This window comes from Triticum aestivum, chromosome 4D (genome assembly GCF_018294505.1).
Source record: "Triticum aestivum cultivar Chinese Spring chromosome 4D, IWGSC CS RefSeq v2.1, whole genome shotgun sequence".
Classification (NCBI taxonomy): Eukaryota; Viridiplantae; Streptophyta; class Magnoliopsida; order Poales; family Poaceae; genus Triticum; species Triticum aestivum.
In genome coordinates this window covers 418,931,276-418,953,435 of record NC_057805.1, presented here as the reverse complement: position 1 = coordinate 418,953,435, position 22,160 = coordinate 418,931,276, and positions in this window count along the sequence as shown.

The following is a 22,160-nucleotide window of genomic DNA, read 5'->3' as shown; positions in this document are numbered from 1 at the left end:
TGACTGCGAAGGGATTGACAACCCCTTTATCGCGTTGGGTGCAAGTGTTTGATTGTTTGTGCAGGTGCATAGATTGGAGACTTGCTTGTACCTCCTACTGGATTAATACCTTGGTTCTCAAACTGAGGGAAATACTTATCTCTACTTTGCTGCATCACCCTTTTCTCTTCAAGGGAAAAACCAACGCAAGCTCAAGAAGTAGCAGGAAGAATTTCTGGCGCCGTTGCCGGGGAGGTTCGAAAGCCAACCAAGTACCCATCATAAACTCTTATCTCTTGCATTACATTATTTGCCATTTGCCTCTTGTTTTACTCTCCCCCACTTCTAAAACGTTTTCAGAAAAATACAAAATATTTGCCTTTTTATTCGCCTTCTTCCCATTTGCCTCTATGTCTTACTTGGTTCGTTTGCTTGTTCGCTTGGAATAATTGTGTATTTATTGAAAATAAAAATGCAAAAAGTTTATGGATCCTCATCCACTTGCTAATCTTTTTAAGAGATCCAATGAACCAATTGCTAGTGAGTTGTGTGGACTAGATTATCTTTATGAAGTTTTGCTTGAAATTTGTGAATCTGAAAATTGTGATGAAGTGCTAAAAGAAGAAATTTATGAAGTGATTCACGATAGCTCCTTGAATGAAAAGCATGATTGCAATGATGTTATTATAACTTCTATTAATGTCAATTGTGCTAATAATATGCAAAACGCTAAGCTTGAGGATGCTAATTTTGCTATGTCCACTACTTATTGCAATGATCATGATTGGGGTGATAATGTTTCTTATGATCTTGAAAATTTGTGTAAGCCCCATGATAAATATGATATTGATAATAATGTTTGCAATAATATTGAAAGTGGGTTTGGAAGAGTGTCAACTTTAGGAAATAATGATCCCACTACTTTGGAGAATGATCAATCTTATGAATATTTTGATAAAAGTGGGTTTGAAGAGGTCATGGCTTTATTTGATGATAATCCACTATGTTGGAACAGTGTCAACTTTGCATGCATGTGGATCATGAAGAGAATATTTTATATGATAGCTATATTGTTGAATTTGATTATGGTCCCACATGTACTTATTATGAGAGGAAAATTCGGTTGTAGAAATTTTCATGTTACTAAATTACCTCTCGTTATGTTGAGATTACTATTGTTTCTTTCTTCTTTCTTGCATATGCTAGTTTTTCCTTGTCTTGATAATTTGTTTGCTTATAAATGCCTATGCATAGGAAGTATGTTAGACTTAAATTTGCTTTTCGCATGTTACATGATGCTCTCTTCGTGTTTCAATTGCTATCTTTCATGTGAGCATCATTAAAGTTATCAATGCCTAGCTAAAAGCGCTTGTTGAGAGTCAACCCAATATTTTTATTTTCTGTTTTTATGAGTATACACATTATTACCTCTGTAGTAATTGTGTTTTGGTGTTTTAATTAGTGTTTGAGCCAAGTAAGACCTTTGGGATTATCTATGGTGATAGTAGATTTGATTTTGCTGAAAAACAAAAACTTTTGCGTCCAGTAACAGAATTGTTTAAATTCATTGGAGCGTGATAAATTCTGAATTTTTACACACAATTGATATAAAAATTGCCTCTGTTGTCCTAATTGTTCAGAATTTTTGGATTTACATAAGTATACGAAGTTTATAGATTATTACAGACTGTTCTGTTTTTGACAGATTCTGTTTTCTATGTGTTGTTTGCTTATTTTGATGAATCTATGGGTAGTATCGGGGGGGGGGGGTATGAACCATGGAGAAGTTGGAATAAAGTAGATATTACACCAATATAAATAAATAATGAGTTCACAACAGTATCAAAAGTGGTGATTTATTTTCTTATACTAATGTATCTCATGAGTTTTCTGTTGAATTTTGTGTTGTGAAGTTTTCAAGTTTTGGGTAATGATTTGATGGACTATGGAATAAGGAGTGGCAAGAGCCTAAGCTTGGGGATTCCCAAGGCACCCCAAGGTAAAATTCAAGGACAACCAAGCATCTAAGCTTGGGGATGCCCCAGATGGCATCCCATCTTTTGTCTTCAATCCATCGGTAAATTTACTTGAGCCTATATTTGTATTCACCACATGATATGTGTTTTGCTTGGAGCGTCTTGTATGATATGACTCTTTGATTTTTAGATTGCCACAATCATCCTTGCTGTACACACCTTTTGAGAGGGACACACATGAATTGTGAATTTATTAGAATACTCTATGTGCTTCACTTATATCTTTTGAGCTAGGCAGTTTGCTCTAGTACTTCAATTATATCTTTTTAGAGCATGGCGGTGCCTTTATTTTATAGAAATTGTTGAACTCTCATGGTTCACTTATATTATTTTGAGAGTCTCTAAACAACATGGTAATTTGCTTAGGTCATGAATTTAGTCCTAATATGATGGGCATCCAAGAGGGATATAATAAAAACTTTCATATAAAGAGCATTAAATACTATGAGAAGTTTGATTCCTTGCATTTGTTTTGAGATATAAAGATGGTGATATTAGAGTCATGCTAGTGAGTAATTGTGGATTGGTAAAAATACTTGTGTTAAAGTTTGTGATTCCCGTAGCATGCATGTATGGTGAACCGTTATGTGATGAAGTCGGAGCATGATTTATTCTTTGATTGCCATCCTTTGTGTTGGGGAACGTAGTAATAATTCAAAAATTTCCTATGTGTCACCAAGATCAATCTAGGAGATGATAGCAACGAGAGAGAGAGGGAGTGCATCTTCATACCCTTGAAGATCGCTAAGCGGAAGCGTTACAAGAACGCGGTTGATGGAGTCATACTTGCGGCGATTCAAATCGCGGAAGATCCGATCTAGCGCCGAACGGATGGCGCCTCCGCGTTCAACACATGTACAGACCGAGGACGTCTCCTCCTTCTTGATCCAACAAGGGGAGAGGAGAAGTTGAGGGAGAGCTCCGGCAGCACGACGGCGTGGTGGTGGAGCTTGTGGTTCTCGTGCAGGGCTTCGCCAAGTACTATGGAGGAGGAGGAGGTGTTGGAGGAGGGAGGGGCTGCGCCAGGGGAGGGGTATGGCTGCCCTCCCACCCCTCACTATATTTAGGGAGAAGGGGAGAGGGGGCCGGCCCCTCTAGATGGATCTAGAGGAGGGGGCGGCGGCCAGGGGAAAACCCTAGATGGGTTTGGGCGCCCCACCCCTAGGAAACTTGCCCCCCAAGCCGGGAGGGGCGGCTGCCCTAGGGGTGGCGCCCCCACCTCTCCAGGTTACGTGAGATGGGGTGGAAGGGGCTAACAACCCCTTAGTGGGCTCATGTGCCCCCTTCCCTTGGCCCATAAGGCCCCCCAACACTTGCCGGGGCCTCCGAAACTCCTTTCGGTCACATTGGTCGTCACCCGGTACCCCCGGAACAATTTCGGACTCCAATACCCTTCGTCCAATATATCGATCTTCACCTTCGGGCCATTCTGGAGTTCCTCGTCACGTCTGGATCTCATCCGGGACTCCGAACAACCTTCGGTAGCCACATACTATTCCCATTACAACTCTAGCGTCACCGAACCTTAAGTGTGTAGACCCTACGGGTTCGGGAACCATGTAGACATGACCGAGATACTTCTCCGGTCAATAACCAATGGCGGGATTTGGATACCCATATTGGTCCCCCACATGTTCCATGATGATCTCACCGGATGAACCACTATGTCGGGGATTCAATCAATCCCGTAGTATGCTACTTGCCCGAGATTCGATCGTTGGTATCCCCATACCTTGTTCAATCTTGTTACCGGCAAGTCTCTTTACTCGTTACGTAACGCATGATCCCGTGGCTAACACAGTAGTCACATTGAGCTCATTATGATGATGCATTACCGAGTGGGCCCAGAGATACCTCTCCGGCATACGGAGTGACAAATCCCAGTCTCGATTCGTGCCAACCCAATAGACACTTTCGGAGATACCTGTAGAGCACCTTTATAGCCACCCAGTTACATTGTGACGTTTGGTACACCCAAAGCATTCCTACGGTATCCGGGAGCTGCACAATCTCATGGTCTAAGGAAATGATACTTGACATTAGAAAAGCTCTTAGCAAACGAACTACACAATCTTGTGCTATGCTTAGGATTGGGTCTTGTCCATCACATCATTCTCCTAATGATGTGATCCTGTTATCAATGACATCCAATGTCCATGGTCAGGAAACCATAACCATCTATTGATCAACAAGCTAGTCAACTAGAGGCTCACTAGGGACATGTTGTGGTCTATGTATTCACACATGTATTACGGTTTCCAGTTAATACAATTATAGCATGAACAATAGACAATTATCATGAACAAGGAAATATAATAATAACCATTTTATTATTGCCTCTAGGGCATATTTCCAACAGACTCCCACTTGCACTAGAGTCAATAATCTAGTTCACATCACTATGTGATTGTAATGAATCCAACACCCATGGTGTTTGATCATATCTCGCTTGTGAGAGAGGTTATTAGTCAACGGGTCTAAACCTTTCAGATCCGTGCGTGCTTTACAAGTCTCTATGTCATCTTGAAGATGCAGCTACCATGCGCTATTTGGAGCTATTCCAAATAACTGCTCTACTATATGAATCCGATTTACTACTCAGAGTCATCCAGATTAGTGTCAAAGTTTGCATCGACTTAACCCTTTACGACGAACTCTTTTACCACCTCCATAATCGAGAAAATTCCTTAGTCCACTAGTTACTAAGGATAACTTTGACCGCTGTCCTGTGATCCATTCCTGGATCACACTTGTACCCCTTGACTGACTCATGGCAAGGCACAGTTCATGTGCGGTACACAACATAACATACAGTAGAGCCTACGTATAAAGCATAGGGGACGACCTTCGTCCTTTCTCTCTCTTCTGCCGTGGTCAGGTCTTGAGTCTTACTCAATACTCACACCTTATAAAACAGCCAAGAACTTCTTCTTGCCAATCTATTTTGAACTCCTTCAAAATCTTGTCACGGTATCTATTCATTTGAAAGTACTATTAAGCGTTTTTATCTATCCCTATAGATCTTGATGCTCAATGTTCAAGTAGCTTAATCCAGGTTTTTCATTGAAAAACACCTTTCAAACAACCCTATATGCTTTCCATAAATTCTACATCATTTCCGGTCAACAATATGTCAACAACATATACTCATAAGAAATTCTATAGTGCTCCCACTCAGTTCTTTGGAAATACAAGTTTCTCATAAACAATGTATAAACCCAAAATCTTTGATCATCTCATCAAAGTGTATATTCCAACTCTGAGATGCTTACTCCAGTCCTTAGAAGGATTGATGGAGCTTTGCATACTTGTTAGCATCTTTTAGGATTGACAAAACCTTCTGGTTGTATCACATACAACCTTTCCTCAAGAAAATCATCGAGGAAACAATGTTTTGACATCCTATCTGCAAGATTTCATAAATAATGCAGTAACTGCTAATATAATTCCAACAGACTCTTAGCATCGCTACGAGTGAGAAAGTCTGACCGTAGTCAACTCCTTGAACTTGTCGGAAGACATCTTAGTGACAAGTCGAGCTTTCTTAATGGTGGCACTTACCATCATTGTCCGTCTTCCTTTTGAAATCCATCTGTACCCAACAGCCTTACGACCATCAAGTAGTTCTTCCAAAGTCTACACTTTGTTTTCATACATGGACCCTCTCTCGGATTTTATGGCCTCGAGCCATTCGTCAGAATCCGGGCCCACCATCGCTTCTCCATAGGTCGTAGGTTCATTGTTGTCTAGCAACATGACCTCCAAGACAGGATTACCGTACCACTCTGAAGTAGTATGCGTAAGAGTCCCGAGGACTCCACAAGCCCTCAACGCGCATAAGAGTCCCGAGGACTCCACAAGCCCTCAACGCGCGCCCTAGGGGGCACGCCCCCTTGCTTGTGGCCCCCCCGGGAGTCCTCCAACCCTAATCTTTGGCCTATACATTCCCAAACCAACAGAAGCGTCCACCAAATTACTTTTCCACCACTGCAAGCCTCTATTCCCATGAGATCCCATCTTGGGGCCTTTTCCGGCACCCTGCCGGAGGGGGATTCGATCATGGAGGGCATCCACATCAACCCTATTGCCCTTCCGATGAAGCATGAGTACTTTACCATAGACCTACGGGTCCATAGCTAGTAGCTAGATGGCTTCTTCTCTCTCTCTTTGATCTTCAATACAATGTTCTCCTCGATGTTCTTGGAGTTCTATTCGATGTAATATTCTTTTGGGGTGTGTTTGTCGAGATCCGATGAATTGTGGATTTATGATCAGATTATCTATGAATATTATTTGAGTCTTTTTGAACTCTTTTATGCATGATTAAATATCTTTGTATTTCTATTCGAATTATCGGTTTGTTTGGCCAACTAGATCGGTTCTTCTTGCAATGGGAGAGGTGCTCAGTTTTGGGTTCAATCTTGCGGTGTCCTCACCCAGTGACAAAGTAGGGGTAGCGAGGCACGTATTGTATTGTTGCCATCAAGGATAAAAAGATGGGGTTATCATCATATTGCTTGAGTTTATCCCTCTATATCATGTCATCTTACTTAAGGCGTTACTCCGTTCTTATGAACTTAATACTCTAGATGCATGCTGGATAGCGGTTGATGTGTGGAGTAATAGTAGTAGATGCAGGCAGGAGTCGATCTACTTGACACGGACGTGATGCCTATATTCATAACCATTGCCTTGGATATCGTCATAACTCTACGCTTTTCTATCAATTGCCCGACAGTAATTTGCTCACCCACCGTATTGTTTTCTTTCAAGAGAGATGCCTCTAGTGAAACCTATGCCCCCGGGTTTATTTTCCATCATATATTTTCAGATCTATAACAAAAAAAACCCAAAATATCTTGCTGTAATTTATTTGTTTTACAGTTTAGTAATCTTTTATATCTATCTTTATCAGATCTCATCCTTGCAGGTGACCGTGAAGGGATTGACAACCCCTTTATAGCGTTGGGTGCAAGTGTTTGATTGTTTGTGCAGGTGCATAGATTGGAGACTTGCTTGTACCTCCTACTGGATTGATACCTTTGTTCTCAAACTGAGGAAAATACTTATCTCTACTTTGCTGCATCACCCTTTCCTCTTCAAGGGAAAAACCAACGCAAGCTCAAGAAGTAGCAACCCCCATCGCTTCTAGGCGTCTAGAAGCGCTCTTTCTACTGCGGTACTGGCTATACTGTGACAATTCCAAGAAAGGATTTTCATTGCTCCCGGCGATCGCCCTCGAGGGGAGTTGTCAATGTGATATTTTACACCATGCATGGAGGATGTATAGGCTAAAAAGTTCCCTATCCAACACACTTTTACTTATTTGGTAGGGTGCACGGGCTCACTTGGGCTATGCCCAAGTCATGCAAAAAAGGCCCCTGGTCATGCTCACTCAAGCACCTCCTGAGAGGCCAGCTGGGTCGATCCACAGGGGAGCTCCTATAAACCGCACGTTGCGGTGAACAGTCGGCCTCCTGCATAGGAGTGCCTCGATTGGCCGACCCATGTATAGCATAGAAAAAACTCTAAAAGAAGTGGAAGTGCAGCGGCCATGGATCGAACTCGCGCTATCCAGGTCACCAAGCGCGATGCTAGCCACCACACCAAATGGGTTGATGTCACTATGCAACTTTTATTCTTGTAGACGTTGTTGGGCCTCCAAGTGCAGAGTTTTGTAGGACGACATCAAATTTCCGTCAAGTGGATGACCTAAGGTTTACCAATTCATGAGAGGCACAGGATGAAGATGGTCTCTCACAAACAACCTTGCAATCAAATACAAGAAATCTCTTGTGTTCCCAACACATCCAATACAATGGTAAATTGTATAGGTGCACTAGTTCGGCAAAGAGGTGGTGATATGAGTGTAGTATGGATAGTAGATATAGGTTTTTGTAATCTGAAAATTTAAAAACAGCAAGATAGCAAGTGATAAAATGGAGCACAAACTGTATTGCAATGCTTAGAAACAAGGCCTATGGTTCATACTTTCACTAGTGCAATCTCTCAACAGTGCTAACATAATTGAATCATATAACAATCCCTCCACGTGCGATAAAGAATGACTCCAAAGTTTCTATCAAAGAACGTAGGATGAAAATGTGTATCAACCTATGTGCCTAGATTACTGATACGTCCATTTTGCATCATGTTTTTATGTTGATATTTATTGTATTATGGGTTGTTATTTCACATTATGGTACAATACTTCACTACAAAAAAAGACACATCCATGACATTTTGGGCCGAACGAATTTTTTTCCTATCGTACTTATGACACTTCTATGACGATAATTATGACAAAACCCGGTATCATCATAGATGTGGTGGGATCCTACTTCTATGACAAAAAATCATGATAGAAAATGGGCTTTTCATCTTGGGCGGGCCTGAGACGCACCTGCATGACATTCTTTGGGCCGTCCATGACGGAAAAATCGTGGTAGAAACGAGGGCGAGGAAAATTTCGGGGAGTTCCCGGTTACGGTGGGTGGTCGGGGCCGAGCGATGCACGGAGAGGTTTGCACGTTTCTCTCGTACATGTACGCGCATGTGTGTGAGGCGTTGCACTCTAACTGAACCCGAGTGATTGCACTAGCTACGTTACTGAACGCCGATCGATCCCTTGCTGTTAATTGAACCCGGTCAAGCGATTCCTTCGCTACTGCTGCTAACTGAAGCCGAGCGAACCTGCTGCCTCTTGATGAACAGTGAGCGTTGTTGGGGTTTGGATGAATAGTTCCCGGTGGGGGTTGGATGAACAGGACCCCGTGGGGGTGTAGAGGCCGTTGCTGCTGGATGAACAGGACCCCGATTGAGCCGGTTGGGGGTGGATGAACATGACCCCGTGGAGGGCTGGTTGAACAGTAGCCGGTGGAGGGCTGGATGAACAGTAGCCCGTGGAGGGGTGGCTGAATAGTAGCCGGTGGAGGCTGGATGAACAGGAGCCCGTGGATGAACAGTAGCTGGTGGAGGCAGGAGGGAGACGCCGTGGATGAACAGCCGTAGGTGGAGGCTGGAGGAGGTCGACGGTGGATGAACAGTAGCCCGTGGGGGCTGGAGCGAGGCAGTATACAGTGGATGAACAGTAGCCAGTGGAGTCCCGTTTTGCGGTACGCCACACCCCTCTGGATGAACAAGACCCCCGTTTCGACCGTAGGAGGTCGAAGAGAAGTCCGTTTCCTCCGTTTTGCGGTACGCCACACCCCTCCCGATCAACAACACCCTGTTTCGACCGTAGGAGCTCGAACACAAGTCTGTTTCCTCCGTTTTGCGGTACGCCAGATCCTTCCCAATGAATAGGACCGCGTTTCGACCGTACACGGTCGAACACAAGGCCGTTTTCCTCCGTTTCGCGATACGCCAGACCCCGTTACGGCTGTTTCGTCCAAGCTAGTTGGCTCCCATTGAACACGACCCATTCCGACCCAGTCTATTGCCTCCCGATGAATAGGACGTGTTCTGACCCAGTCACTTGGCTCCTGACGAACACAACGCTGTTTCCTCCATTCCGACCCAGCCGGTTAGCTAAAGATGAACAAGACAACATCGCTGCCGTTCGTTGCCTCTCCATGTACATGAGCCCTGGCCGTCCGTATGCGTGAGTACTCATTTCGAGACCCCGCTCATATGTACGTACATGGCCATATTTTTTGGCGTGTGGCTGTATGTACGTGTACACGGTTTAGATGGGACAGCCTGAACTGCTATGTGGGGGGCTCTACTATGATATGTGACGCTACTTACTCGACCACGGCTCATCGTTGCAGAGAGACCAATCGACCAGTATGTGCGTACACGTTCGTGACAAGATAGACAACGCTACGTACGCTTCGACCGGTTGGGTCCCAGCTGTCAGGGAGGATAAGGACGCACTTCCTTACGTGCGAAGATATAGCTGTTGGGTCCTAGCTGTCAGGGGGAATCATTTTTTTGCCCGTAATAAGGACGCACTTCCTTGCGTGCGAAGATGTAGCTGGTGGGTCCATCTGTCAGTCTCACCGCGTATAGTCCTCTTATGATGGCTGTCATTCATTAACCACGTTGACCACACCGCGCGGACAGCACCAGGCAGTGGACGACGGTGAGGCAGGGAACGATGCGGAGCCTGGGAACATGCGGAGGGTAGTACGAGGGTTGACTGGTTCGGCTGCGGTGTGAGGCTGCCGTTGCTGCAGAATAAAAGGGGGCGTGGGTAAGTAGAGGGATGGCCTGGCCAGCGGTGGGAGTAGTAGGGGGCGGTGAGGCCTCCGCGGCAGCACAATCGGCCATGGGAGGCAGGAGCACGCAGTGGTTTGGACGGCTGGAGCAAGAAAATCATAGGTTGAAGAAGCAGGAGGACTGTTGGATGTTAACAATCGAACGGTCACAGGTGATAGAATCGTTTGTTGACTAAGTTTACAAAGCCCTCCGTACGCGTCAACTTAGTAGGGCCACAAGTCAGCCTCCAAATCTGGTGGGCCCCAGCTGTCACGGGGAGCACTCGTTATTTTCTCTTAATAAGGAGGCACTTCCTTCCGTGCCAAGATATAGCTGGTGGGTCCTAGTTGTCATTGGGAGGTACTTGCTTACGTGCGTTCATGGACCATGTGGGTCCTAACTGTCAGCCTCTCCATGTACATCCCTCTTCTGATGTTGTCGTTTGTTGACAACGTTGACCACGCCGTGGCGAGAACACCAGCGCGATGGACGACGGCGAGACCCAGGAAGGGAATGACCCGGAGGCGGCAAAGCCACAATAGTGGAGGGATGTGGGTGAGTAGAGGGATGGCCTGGCTAGCGGTGGGAGTAGTAGGGGGCGGTGATGTAATAGCCTGGCTTTTGGCCATTTTCTTTTTTCCTTTGATTTATTTGGTTTTTGCCCCGTTTTTCTTTTTGGAGTGGTTTTTGGTTTTGCCACCTGGGAAATCATCCTCATTTCCTCTCGCAAGTGGCTCACCATTCTCAAACCTATCCCAAGATCATGCCATGACCATTCTAGCTCAACCTCAAAATTCTTTTCTAGGGAATATTCCTTTTTTCTATTAAAGGAATAACCCTATCCGCCCTAGGTTGTGAAGCAACCTATATTTTTGCCCATCCAAAAATTCCCAAATAATTATCATAATTCCTTTGGGTCATATATTGCTCAAATATGCCCAAACATTTCCTTGGCCAGTTCAAAAATAATTCCCCAATATTCCTTTTCCTATTCTGCCTTGAATGGCACTTTGTGAAGGAAGTATCATTTATATTTTCCTAGTTGCTCCCAAACTTTTTGGGCATGCTTTTACATCCAAATAATTGCCTCATGCAAAAATGCAACTTCATTTGCCTAGCCAATCTTCCTCAATGATTTTTCAAAGTTTCTGTCAGACAGAAGGCTTTATGAAGGAAGTAATATCTAGGAGTATCCAAATGAGATGAAATTTTGCACACCTCTTCATGTGCTCATATTATCACACTCCCCTAATTTGCAGCCCTATCCAATCACCTATGTGAGCACATGACCAAATCTTTGATTCTGTCAATATTTTCAGGTTGTGAAGCAAGTGTATTTTATATTGCTTCATTAATTCTGATAAATTACCAGATCATGCTCCTACCTATATAACATCTTTCCACCAAATTTGGGATCATTTCATTGAGACATTTGATCACCAAAATTATTCCAAGTTTCTGGACAGAGAGGATGTTTGTGAAGCAAGTACCATTTTGGCTTTTCCATTTGGTATGAATTTTTACAGCCTCTTCATATGTCCAAATAACCATGCCTTGACCAATTTGAGCTCAAGTGGTTACTCCAAGTGAGTGCATCATCTAGATCAAGATTATGGACCAATTATGCACTTACAAAGTAACTATATTAATCCTTGGGTCAATTCTCCTCAAACTCCCCAGGATTGTAGTCTTTCCTAAGCTAATCACCCCAGACAACACCTTTGACCCCAATCAATTTTCTGTTGATCACCAGTGCACGACCAAGTTTGCTGCATTAAACTTCAAATGATCACTGCCTCCTAACCACAACACCTCAGATCAAGCCAAAACCTCATAGCTACTCCACCCTGGAAGGACTAACCACCAGACAAGGCTTGCAATTCCCTCGTGACCTTCTTGTGCCTTGTCTTGTGGTGACCGCGCAGCTGGCATGGCAATGCACGCGCTCTGTGCGCTGTGGCTGCGTCCAGCGCGTCGTTTCTGCTTCATCCCCTTCCCTCTCGTCGTCTTCGCGCGCATGAGCATGTCCAGTGGCTTCACCTTGTCATTGCTGTTCCCCTGGACCCCTCTCCCTCTCCGGCAGCTTCTCCACCGACGCTAGCCGCCATGCGCCCACGGGAGCAAAGTGCCCCGACATGGTTTTAATGTGCTCATTGCTTTCCTTGTGCCTCTTGGCGTTGCGCTGCTCCGTGAGCTTCATTCGCTCCTCCTCGTCGTGTTCTCGTGCCCGCCCGTGCTCGCTGAGCCTTGACAGAGCTTTGGCCGAGCTCGAGCGGCGGCACGCGGCCACGGCCTCCCTTCCCTGCCTATAAATAGCCCCTCCCCTTGCTTCCTGAGCAGTTCATCAGCTCCACCTCACTCCCAGACCCCTCCCTAGCTAGTCGCCCAAGCCCCAGAGCATCTCCGCACCTCCCTCTGCCACCATGGCCGCTGCCCCCTCCGGCCTAAATTTGCGTCATGCCGAGCCCCTTTCCTCCTCTGAACTCCACCGTCAACTTCCCCGTACTCCTGCGGTCCTCCCCATGCCCTCACCTAGTCGCTGGAGTGCTCATAGCCGCGTGTCCCCAAGGTTGGCCGCCGCCGTTGCTCTCTGCCTCCATGGTGCGCCGTCGTTCCGCTCCTCCTCGGTGTTCGTTCTGCGTCAGGATAGATCGGCGGCGTCCTCCCGATCCCATAGGTGGTCCGAGCTCCACCTGGGGCAGCCTGAGTCGCCGGCGAGCGCCGGCGCATGTCCAGCCAGCGCCTCCTCCGCCACCTCAAGTCGCGGCCGCCCAGCCTTTCCCAATGCCAGCAGATGGGCCAGCTGCGTGCGGCGCTCCGCGCCCATCTCGCCGGTGGCCTCGGCTCAGCCGGGGGCTGACGGAGCCGCCGTAGCCGTTGCCGGCGCTGCGCCCGTTCCCAGCTCCTCTTCTGTCCCGTGCGGGGAACGGGCGAGGAAGAAGACGACTGAGGCCAGGCGGGCCTGATACTTCTCCAACATATCTATAATTTATGAAGTATTCATGCCATTATATTATCATTCTTGGATGTTTTACAATCATTTTATAGCAACTTTATATCATTTTTTGGGACTAACCTATTGACCAATGCCCAGTGCCAGTTGCTGCTTTTTTGCTTGTTTTTTACATCGCAGGAAATCAATATCAAACGGAGTCCAAACGCAATGGAACTCCTGGAGGAATTTTTTTGGGCCAGAAGAAAGCCAGTGGGCCAAGGAAGCACCTGGGGGGCTGCTCGAGGGGAGCAGCACCCACCAGGGCGCGCTAGGAGGCCCAGGCGCACCCTGGTGGGTGCTGCCCACCTCGGGTGCCCCCTGAACCGCCTCTTCGCCATATAAATTCCCAAATATTCCAAAACCCTTTGGGGTAGCCCTAGATCAGAAGTTCCGCCGCCGCAAGGCCTCTTTATCCACGAGATCCAATAGGGACCCCGTTCTGGCACCCTGCCAGAGGGGGGAATCATCACCGGTGGCCATCTTCATCATCCCGGCGGCCACCACGATGAGGAGGGAGTAGTCCACCCTCGGGGCTGAGGGTTTGTACCAGTAGCTATGTGTTTAATCTTTATCTCTCTCTCCCGTGTTCTTGAGATGCACAATCTTGATGTATCACGGGCTTTGTTAATATAGTAGGATCATATGGTGTTTTCCCCTCTCTATCTTGTTGTGATGAATTGAGTTTTTCCCTTTGAGATTTCGTTGTTATCAGATTGAATACTTTTATGGATTTGAGAACACTTGATATATGTCTTGCAATTTAATACTCGTGGTGACAATGGGGTATCATATTGATTCACTTGATATATGTTTTGGCACTCAACTCGCGGATTCCCGACGTGACATTGGGGTAACCTATGCATAGGGGTTGATGCATGTTCTTGTCTTTGTTTCTCCGGTAGAAATCTTGGGGAACTCCTTGAAGTTATTTGTGTTGGATTGAATATTATAAATCTGAATTTGCTTTGGTGTTATTTTAGTACGAACTCTAGGATAGATCAAACGGAAAGAATAGCTTTGTGTTATTTTAGTACGAACTCTTGAATAGATCGAACGGAAAGAATAGCTTTGAGGTGGTTTCGTACCCTACAACCAATTCCGTCTTATGTTCTCCGCTAGATAGGAACTTTGTAGGGGTTCTTCATCGCACTTTGAGGGATGGTTATATGATCCAACTATGTTAGCATTGTTGAGAGATTGCACTAGTGAAAGTATGCACCCTAGGCCTCATTTTCCATTATTGCAATACCATTTGTGCTCCGTTTTATCATCTACTACCTTGCTGTTTTTTATTGTTCGCACTACAAAAACTCATATCTACTATCCATACTACACTTTTTGAAGGAAATATGCCCTAGAGGCAATAATAAAGTTGTTATTTATATTTCCTTATATCATGATAAATGCTTATTATTCATGCTAGAATTGTATTAACCGGAAACTTAGTACATGTGTGAATACATAGACAAAACATAGTGTCCCTAGTACGCCTCTACTTGACTAGCTCGTTGATCAAAGATAGTTATGTTTCCTAACCATAGACATGTGTTGTCATTCGATGAACGTGATCACAACATTAGGAGAATGATGTGATGGACAAGACCCATCCGTTAGCTTAGCATTACGATCGTTATAGTTTCATTCCTACTTCTTTCTTCATGACTTATACATGTTCCTCAGACTATGAGATTACGCAACTCCCGAATACCGAAGGAACACATTGTGTGCTATCATACATCACAACATAAATGGGTGATTATAAAGATGCTCTACAGGTGTCTCCGAAGGTGTTTGTTTGGTTGGCATAGATCAAGATTAGGATTTGTCACTCCGTGTTTCGGAGAGGTATCTCTGGGCTTTCTCGGTAATGCTCATCACTATAAGCCTTGCAAGCAATGTGATTAATGAGTTAGTTGCGGGATCAAGTATTACAGAATGAGCAAAGGGACTTGTCGGTAACGAGATTGAAATAGGTATGATGATACCGACGATCGAATCTCGGGCAAGTAACATACCGATGACAAAGGGAACAACGTATGTTGTTATGCGGTTTGACCGATAAAGATCTTCGTAGAATATGTAGGAGCCAATATGAGCATCCAGGTTCCGCTATTGGTTATTGATCGGAGATGTGTCTCGGTCATGTCTACATAGTTCTCGAACCCATAGGGTCCTCGCGCTTAACGTTCGATGACAATTTTTATTATGAGTTATGTGTTTTGATGACCGAAGTTTGTTCGGAGTCCTGAATGCGATGACGGACATGACGAGGAGTCTCGAAATGGCCGAGAAATAAAGATTGATATATTGGAAGGCTATATTCGGACATCGGAAAGGTTCCGTAGAAGTTCGGGTATTTTCCGGAGTATCGGGAGGTTACCGGAACCGCCCGGGGAGTTGATGGGCCTTAATGGGATTTAGGGGAAAGGAGAGGAGGGCCTCAAGGGGGTGGCCGCACCCCCCATGGGCTGGTCCTAATTGGACTAGGAGGGGGCGGCGCCCCCTCCTTCCTTCTCCCCTCTTCCCCTTCCCTTCGTCTCCTAGTTGGAATAGGAAAGGGGGGGCCGAATCCTACTTGGATCGGGAGTCCAAGTAGGACTCCCCCCTTGGTGCGCCCCCTCTAGGGCCGGCCTCCTCCTCCTCCCTCCTTTATATACGAGGGCAGGGGGCACCCTAGAACACACCAAGTCTTCTCTTAGCCGTGTGCGGTGCCCCCCTCCACAGTTACACACCTCAGTCATATCGTCGTAGTGCTTAGGCGAAGCCCTGCGTCGGTAAGATCATCATCACCGTCGCCACGCCATCGTGCTGACGGAACTCACCCTCGTCCTCAATTGGATCAAGAGCACGAGGGACGTCATCGAGATGAACGTGTGCTGAACGCGGAGGTGCCGTACGTTCGGTACTTGGGTCGGTTGGATCGCGAAGACGTTCGACTACATCAACCGCGTTACTAAACGTTTCCACTTTCGGTCTACGAGGGTACGTGGACACACTCTCCCCTCTCGTTGGGTATGCATCTCGTAGATAGATCTTGCGTGATCGTAGGAAAATTTTGAAATTACTATGTTCCCCAACAGTGGCATCCGAGCTAGGTCTATGAGTAGATGTTTTATGCACGAGTAGAACACAAAGAATTGTGGGCGATAATAGTCATACTGCTTACCACCAACGTCTTACTTTGATTCGGTGGTATTGTTGGATGAAGCAGCCCGGACCGACATTACATGACCGCGTTCATGAGACTGGTTCTACCGACGTGCTTTTGCACATAGGTGGCTGGCGGGTGTCTGTTTCTCCAACTTTAGTTGAATCGAGTTTGAGTACGACAGGTCCTTGTTGAAGGTTAAAACAACACACTTGATAAAAAATCGTTGTGGTTTTGATGCGTAGGTAAGAATGGTTCTTGCTAGAAGCCCGTAGCAGCCACGTAAAATTTGCAACAACAAAGTAGAGGACGTCTAACTTGTTTTTGCAGGGCTTGCTGTGATGTGATATGGTCAAGGCATGATGCGATATAAATTGTTGTATGAGATGATCATGTTTTGTAACAAAGTTACCGGCAACTGGCAGGAGCCATATGGTTATCGCTTTATTGTATGAAATGCAATCGCCATGTAATTGCTTTACTTTATCACTAAGCGGTAGCGATAGTCATAGTAGCAATAGTTGGCGAGATGACAACGATGCTACGATGGAGATCAAGGTGTCGCGCCGGTGACGATGGAGATCATGATGATGCTTCGGTGATGGAGATCATGAGCACAAGATGATGATGGCCATATCATGTCACATATTTTGATTGCATGTGATGTTTATCTTTTATGCATCTTATTTTGCTTAGTACAGCTGTAGCATTATAAGATGATCCCTTACTAAATTTCAAGGTATAAGTGTTCTCCCTGAGTATGCACCGGTGCGATAGTTCGTCGTGCCGAGACACCACGTGATTATCGGGTGTGATAAGCTCTACGTTCACATACAACGGGTGCAAGCCATTTTTGCACACGCAGAATACTCGGGTTAAACTTGACGAGCCTAGCATATGCAGATATGGCCTCGGAACATTGGAGACCGAAAGGTCGAGCTTGAATCATATAGTAGATATGATCAACATAGAGATGTTCACCATTGAAAACTACTCCATCTCACGTGATGATTGGACATGGTTTAGTTGATATGGATCACGTGATCATTTAGATGACTGGAGGGATGTCTATCTAAGTGGGAGTTCTTAAGTAATATAATTAATTGAACTTTAATTTATCATGAACTTAGTCCTGATAGTATTTTGCAAATTATGTTGTAGATCAATAGCTCGCATTGTAGCTTCCCTTTATTTTTGATATGTTCCTAGAGAAAAATAAGTTGAAAGATGATAGTAGCAATGATGCGGACTAGGTCCATGATCTAAGGTTTATCCTCATTGCCGCACAGAAGAATTATGTCCTTGATGCACCACTACGTGACATACCTATTGCAGGAGTAGACGCAGACGTTATGAACGTTTGGCTAGCTCAATATGATGACTACGTGATAGTTTAGTGCACCATGCTTTATGGCTTAGAACCGGGACTTCAAAAACGTTTTGAACGCCACAGAGCATATGAGATGTTCCAAGATCTGAAATTTGTATTTCAGACTCATACCCATGTCGACAGGTATGAGACCTCCGACAAGTACTTCGCCTAAAGATGGAGGAGAACTGCTCAGCCAGTGAGCATGTACTCAGAATGTCTGGGTACTACAATCTCTTGAATCAAGTGGGAGTTAATCTTCCAGATAAGATAGTGACTGACAGAGTTCTCTAGTCACCATCACCAAGTTACTAGAACTTCATGATGAACTATAGTATGCAAGGGATGATGAAAACAATTCCCGAGATCTTCGTGATTCTGAAATCGACGAAGGTAGAAATCAAGAAAAAGCATCAAGTGTTGATGATTGACAAGACCACTAGTTTCGAAAAGGGCAAAGGGAAAGAAAGGGAACTTCAAATAGAATGGCAAGCAAGTTGTCACTCCCGTGAAGAAGCCCAAAGCTAGACCTAAGCCTGAAACTGAGTGCTTCTACTGCAAAGGAAATGGTCACTGGAAGCGGAACTACCCCAAATATTTGGTGGAAAAGAGGGATGGCAAAGTGAACAAAGGTATATTTGATATACAGGTTATTGGCGTGTACCTTGCTAGTGTTCATAGTAGCCCCTGGGTATTCGATACTTGTTCGGTTGCTAAGATTAGTGACTCGAAACAGGAGTTACAGAATAAATAGAGACTAGTTAAGGATGAAGTGACGATGTATGTGGGAAGGGGTTCCAAGATTGATATGATCATCATCGCACACTCCCTATACTTTTGGGATTAGTGTTGAACCTAAATAAATGTTATTTGGTGTTTGCGTTGAGCATGAATATGATTAGATCATGTTTATTGCAATACGGTTATTCATTTAAGACAGAGGATAATTGTTATTCTGTTTACATGAATAAAACCTTTTATGGTCATACACCCAATGTTGATGGTTTATTGAATCTTGATCGTAATGATACACACATAATCAATATTGATGCCAAAAGATGCAAAGTTGATAATGATAGTGCAATATACTTGTGGCACTGCCATTTAGGTCATATTGGTGTAAAGCGCATGAAGAAACTCCATGCTGATGGGCTTTTGGAATCACTTGATTATGAATCATTTGATACTTGCGAACCGTGCCTTATGGGCAAGATGACTAAAACTCCATTCTCCGGAGCAAATGGAACGAGCTAATGACTTATTGAAAATAATACATACCGATGTATGTGGTCCAATTAGTATTGAGGCTCGTGGCAGGTATCTTTATTTTCTGACCTTCACAGATGATTTGAGCAGATATGGGTATATCTACTTAATGAAATATAAGTCTGAAATATTTGAAAAGTTCAAAGAATTTCAGAGTGAAGTGGAGAATCATCGTAACAAGAAAATGAAGTTTCTACAATCTGATCGTGGAGGAGAATATTTGAGTTACAAGTTTGACCTTCATTTAAAACAATGTGGAATAATTTCACAGCTCACACCACCTGGAACACCACAGCGTAATGGTGTGTTCGAACGTCGTAACCGTACTTTATTGGATATGGTGCGATCTATGATGTCTCTTACCGGTTTACCACTATTGTTTTGGGGTTATGCATTAGAGACAGCTGCATTCACTTTAAATAGGGCACCATCAAAATCCGTTGAGACGACGCCTTATGAACTATGGTTTGGCAAGAAACCAAAGTTGTCGTTTCTTAAAGTTTGGGGCTGCGATGCTTATGTGAAAAAGCTTCGACCTGATAAGCTCGAACCCAAATCGGAGAAGTGCATCTTCATAGGACACCCAAAGGAAACTATTGGGTACACCTTCTATCACAGAGGCAAAGGCAAAATATTTGTTGCTAAAAATGGGTCCTATCTAGAGAAGGAGTTTCTTTCAAAAGAAGTGAGTGGGAGGAAAGTAGAACTTGAGGAGGTAATTGTACCTTCTCCCGAATTGGAGAGTACTTCATCACAGAAATCAGTTCCAGTGATTCCTACAACAATTAGTGAGGAAGCTAATGATGATGATCATGAAACTTCAGATCAAGTTACTATCGAACCTCGTAGGTCTTCCAGAGTACGGTCCACACCAGAGTGGTACGGTAATCCTATTCTGGAAGTCATGTTACTAGACCATGATGAACCTACGAACTATGAGGAAGTGATGATGATCCCAGATTCCGCGAAATGGGCTGAGGCCATGAAATCTAAGATGGGATCCACGTATGAGAACAAAGTGTGGACTTTGGTGGACTTGCTCGATGATAGGCAAGCCATAGAAAATAAATGGATCTTCAAGAGGAAGACGGACGCTGATAGTAGTGTTACCATCTACAAAGCTTGACTTGTCGCAAAAGGTTTTCGACAAGTTCAAGGTGTTGACTACAATGAGATTTTCTCAACTGTAGCGATGCTTAAATCTGTTCGAATCATGTTAGCAGTTGCCATATTTTATGAAATCTGGCAGATGGATGTCAAAACTGCATTCCTGAATGGACTTCTAGGAGAAGAGTTATATATGATGCAACCAGAAGGTTTTTGTCGATCCAAAGGGTGCTAACAAAGTGTGCAAGCTCCAGCGATCCATTTATGGACTGGTGTAAGCCTCTCGGAGTTGGAATAAACGCTTTGATAGTGTGATCAAAGCATATGGTTTTATACAGACTTTTGGAGAAGCCTGTATTTACAAGGAAGTGAGTGGGAGCTCTGTAGCATTTCTAATATTATATGTGGATGGCATATTGTTGATTGGAAATGATATAGAATTTCTAGATAGCATAAAGGGATACTTGAATAAGAGTTTTTCAATAAAAGACCTCGTTAAGCTGCTACATATTGGGCATCAAGATCTATAGAGATAGATCAAGACGCTTAATTGGACTTTCACAAAGCTCATACCTTGATAAAGTTTTGAAAAAGTTCAAAATGGATCAGTCAAAGAAAGGGTTCTTGCCTGTGTTACAAGGTGTGAAGTTGAGTCAGACTCAATGTCCGACCACTGCAGAAGATAGAGAGAAAATGACAGTCATTCCCAATGCTTCAGTCATAGGTTCTATAAAGTATGCTATGCTGTGTACCAGACCTATTGTGTACCTTGCCATGAGTTTGGCAAGGGGGTACAATAGTGATCTAGGAGTAGATTAGAGGACAGCAGTCAAAATTATCCTTAGTGAGGACTAAGGAAATATTTCTCGATTATGGAAGTGATAAACAGTTCGTCGTAAAGAGTTACGTCGATGCAAGCTTTTACACCGATCCAGATGACTCCGAGTCTCAATCTGGATACTTATTGAAAGTGGGAGCAATTAGCTAAAGTAGCTCCATGCAAAGCATTGTAGACATAGAATATTTGCGAAATACATACGGCTCTGAATGTGACAGACCCGTTGACTAAAATTCTGTCACAAGCAAAACATGATCACACCTTAGTACTCTTTGGGTGTTAATCACATAGCAATGTGAACTAAATTATTGACTCTAGTAATCCTTTTGGTTGTTGGTCACATGGCGATGTGAACTATGGGTGTTAATCACATACAGATGTGAACTATTGATGTTAAATCGCATGGTGATGTGAACTAGATTATTGACTCTAGTGCAAGTGGGAGACTGAAGAAAATATGCCCTAGAGGCAATAACAAAGTTGTTATTTATATTTCCTTATATCATGATAAATGTTTATTATTCATGCTATAATTGTATTAACCGGAAACTTAGTACATGTGTGAATACATAGACAAAACATAGTGTCCCTAGTATGCCTCTACTTGACTAGCTCGTTGATCAAAGATGGTTATGTTTTCTAACAATAGACATGTGTTGTCATTTGATGAACGGGATCACACAAGACCCATCTGTTAGCTTAGCATTATGATCGTTACAGTTTCATTGCTACTGCTTTCTTCATGACTTATACTTGTTCCTCAGACTATGAGATTATGCAACTCCCGAATACCAGAGGAACACCTTGTGTGCTATCAAACGTCACAATGTGAATGGGTGATTATAAAGATGCTCTACAGGTGTCTCCAAAGGTGTTTGTTGAGTTGGCATAGATCAAGATTAGGATTTGTCACTCAGTGTTTCAGAGAGGTATCTCTGGGCCCTCTCGGTAATGCTCATCACTATAAGCCTTGCAAGCAATGTGACTGATGAGTTAGTTGCGGGATGAAGTATTATGGAACGAGTAAAGAGACTTGCCTGTAATGAGATTGAACTAGGTATGATGATACCAACGATCGAATCTCGGGCAAGTAACATACCGATGACAAAGGGAACAACGTATGTTGTTATGCGGTTTGACCGATAAAGATCTTTGTAGAATATGTAGGAGCCAATATGAGCATCCAGGTTCCGCTATTGGTTATTGATCAGAGATGTGTC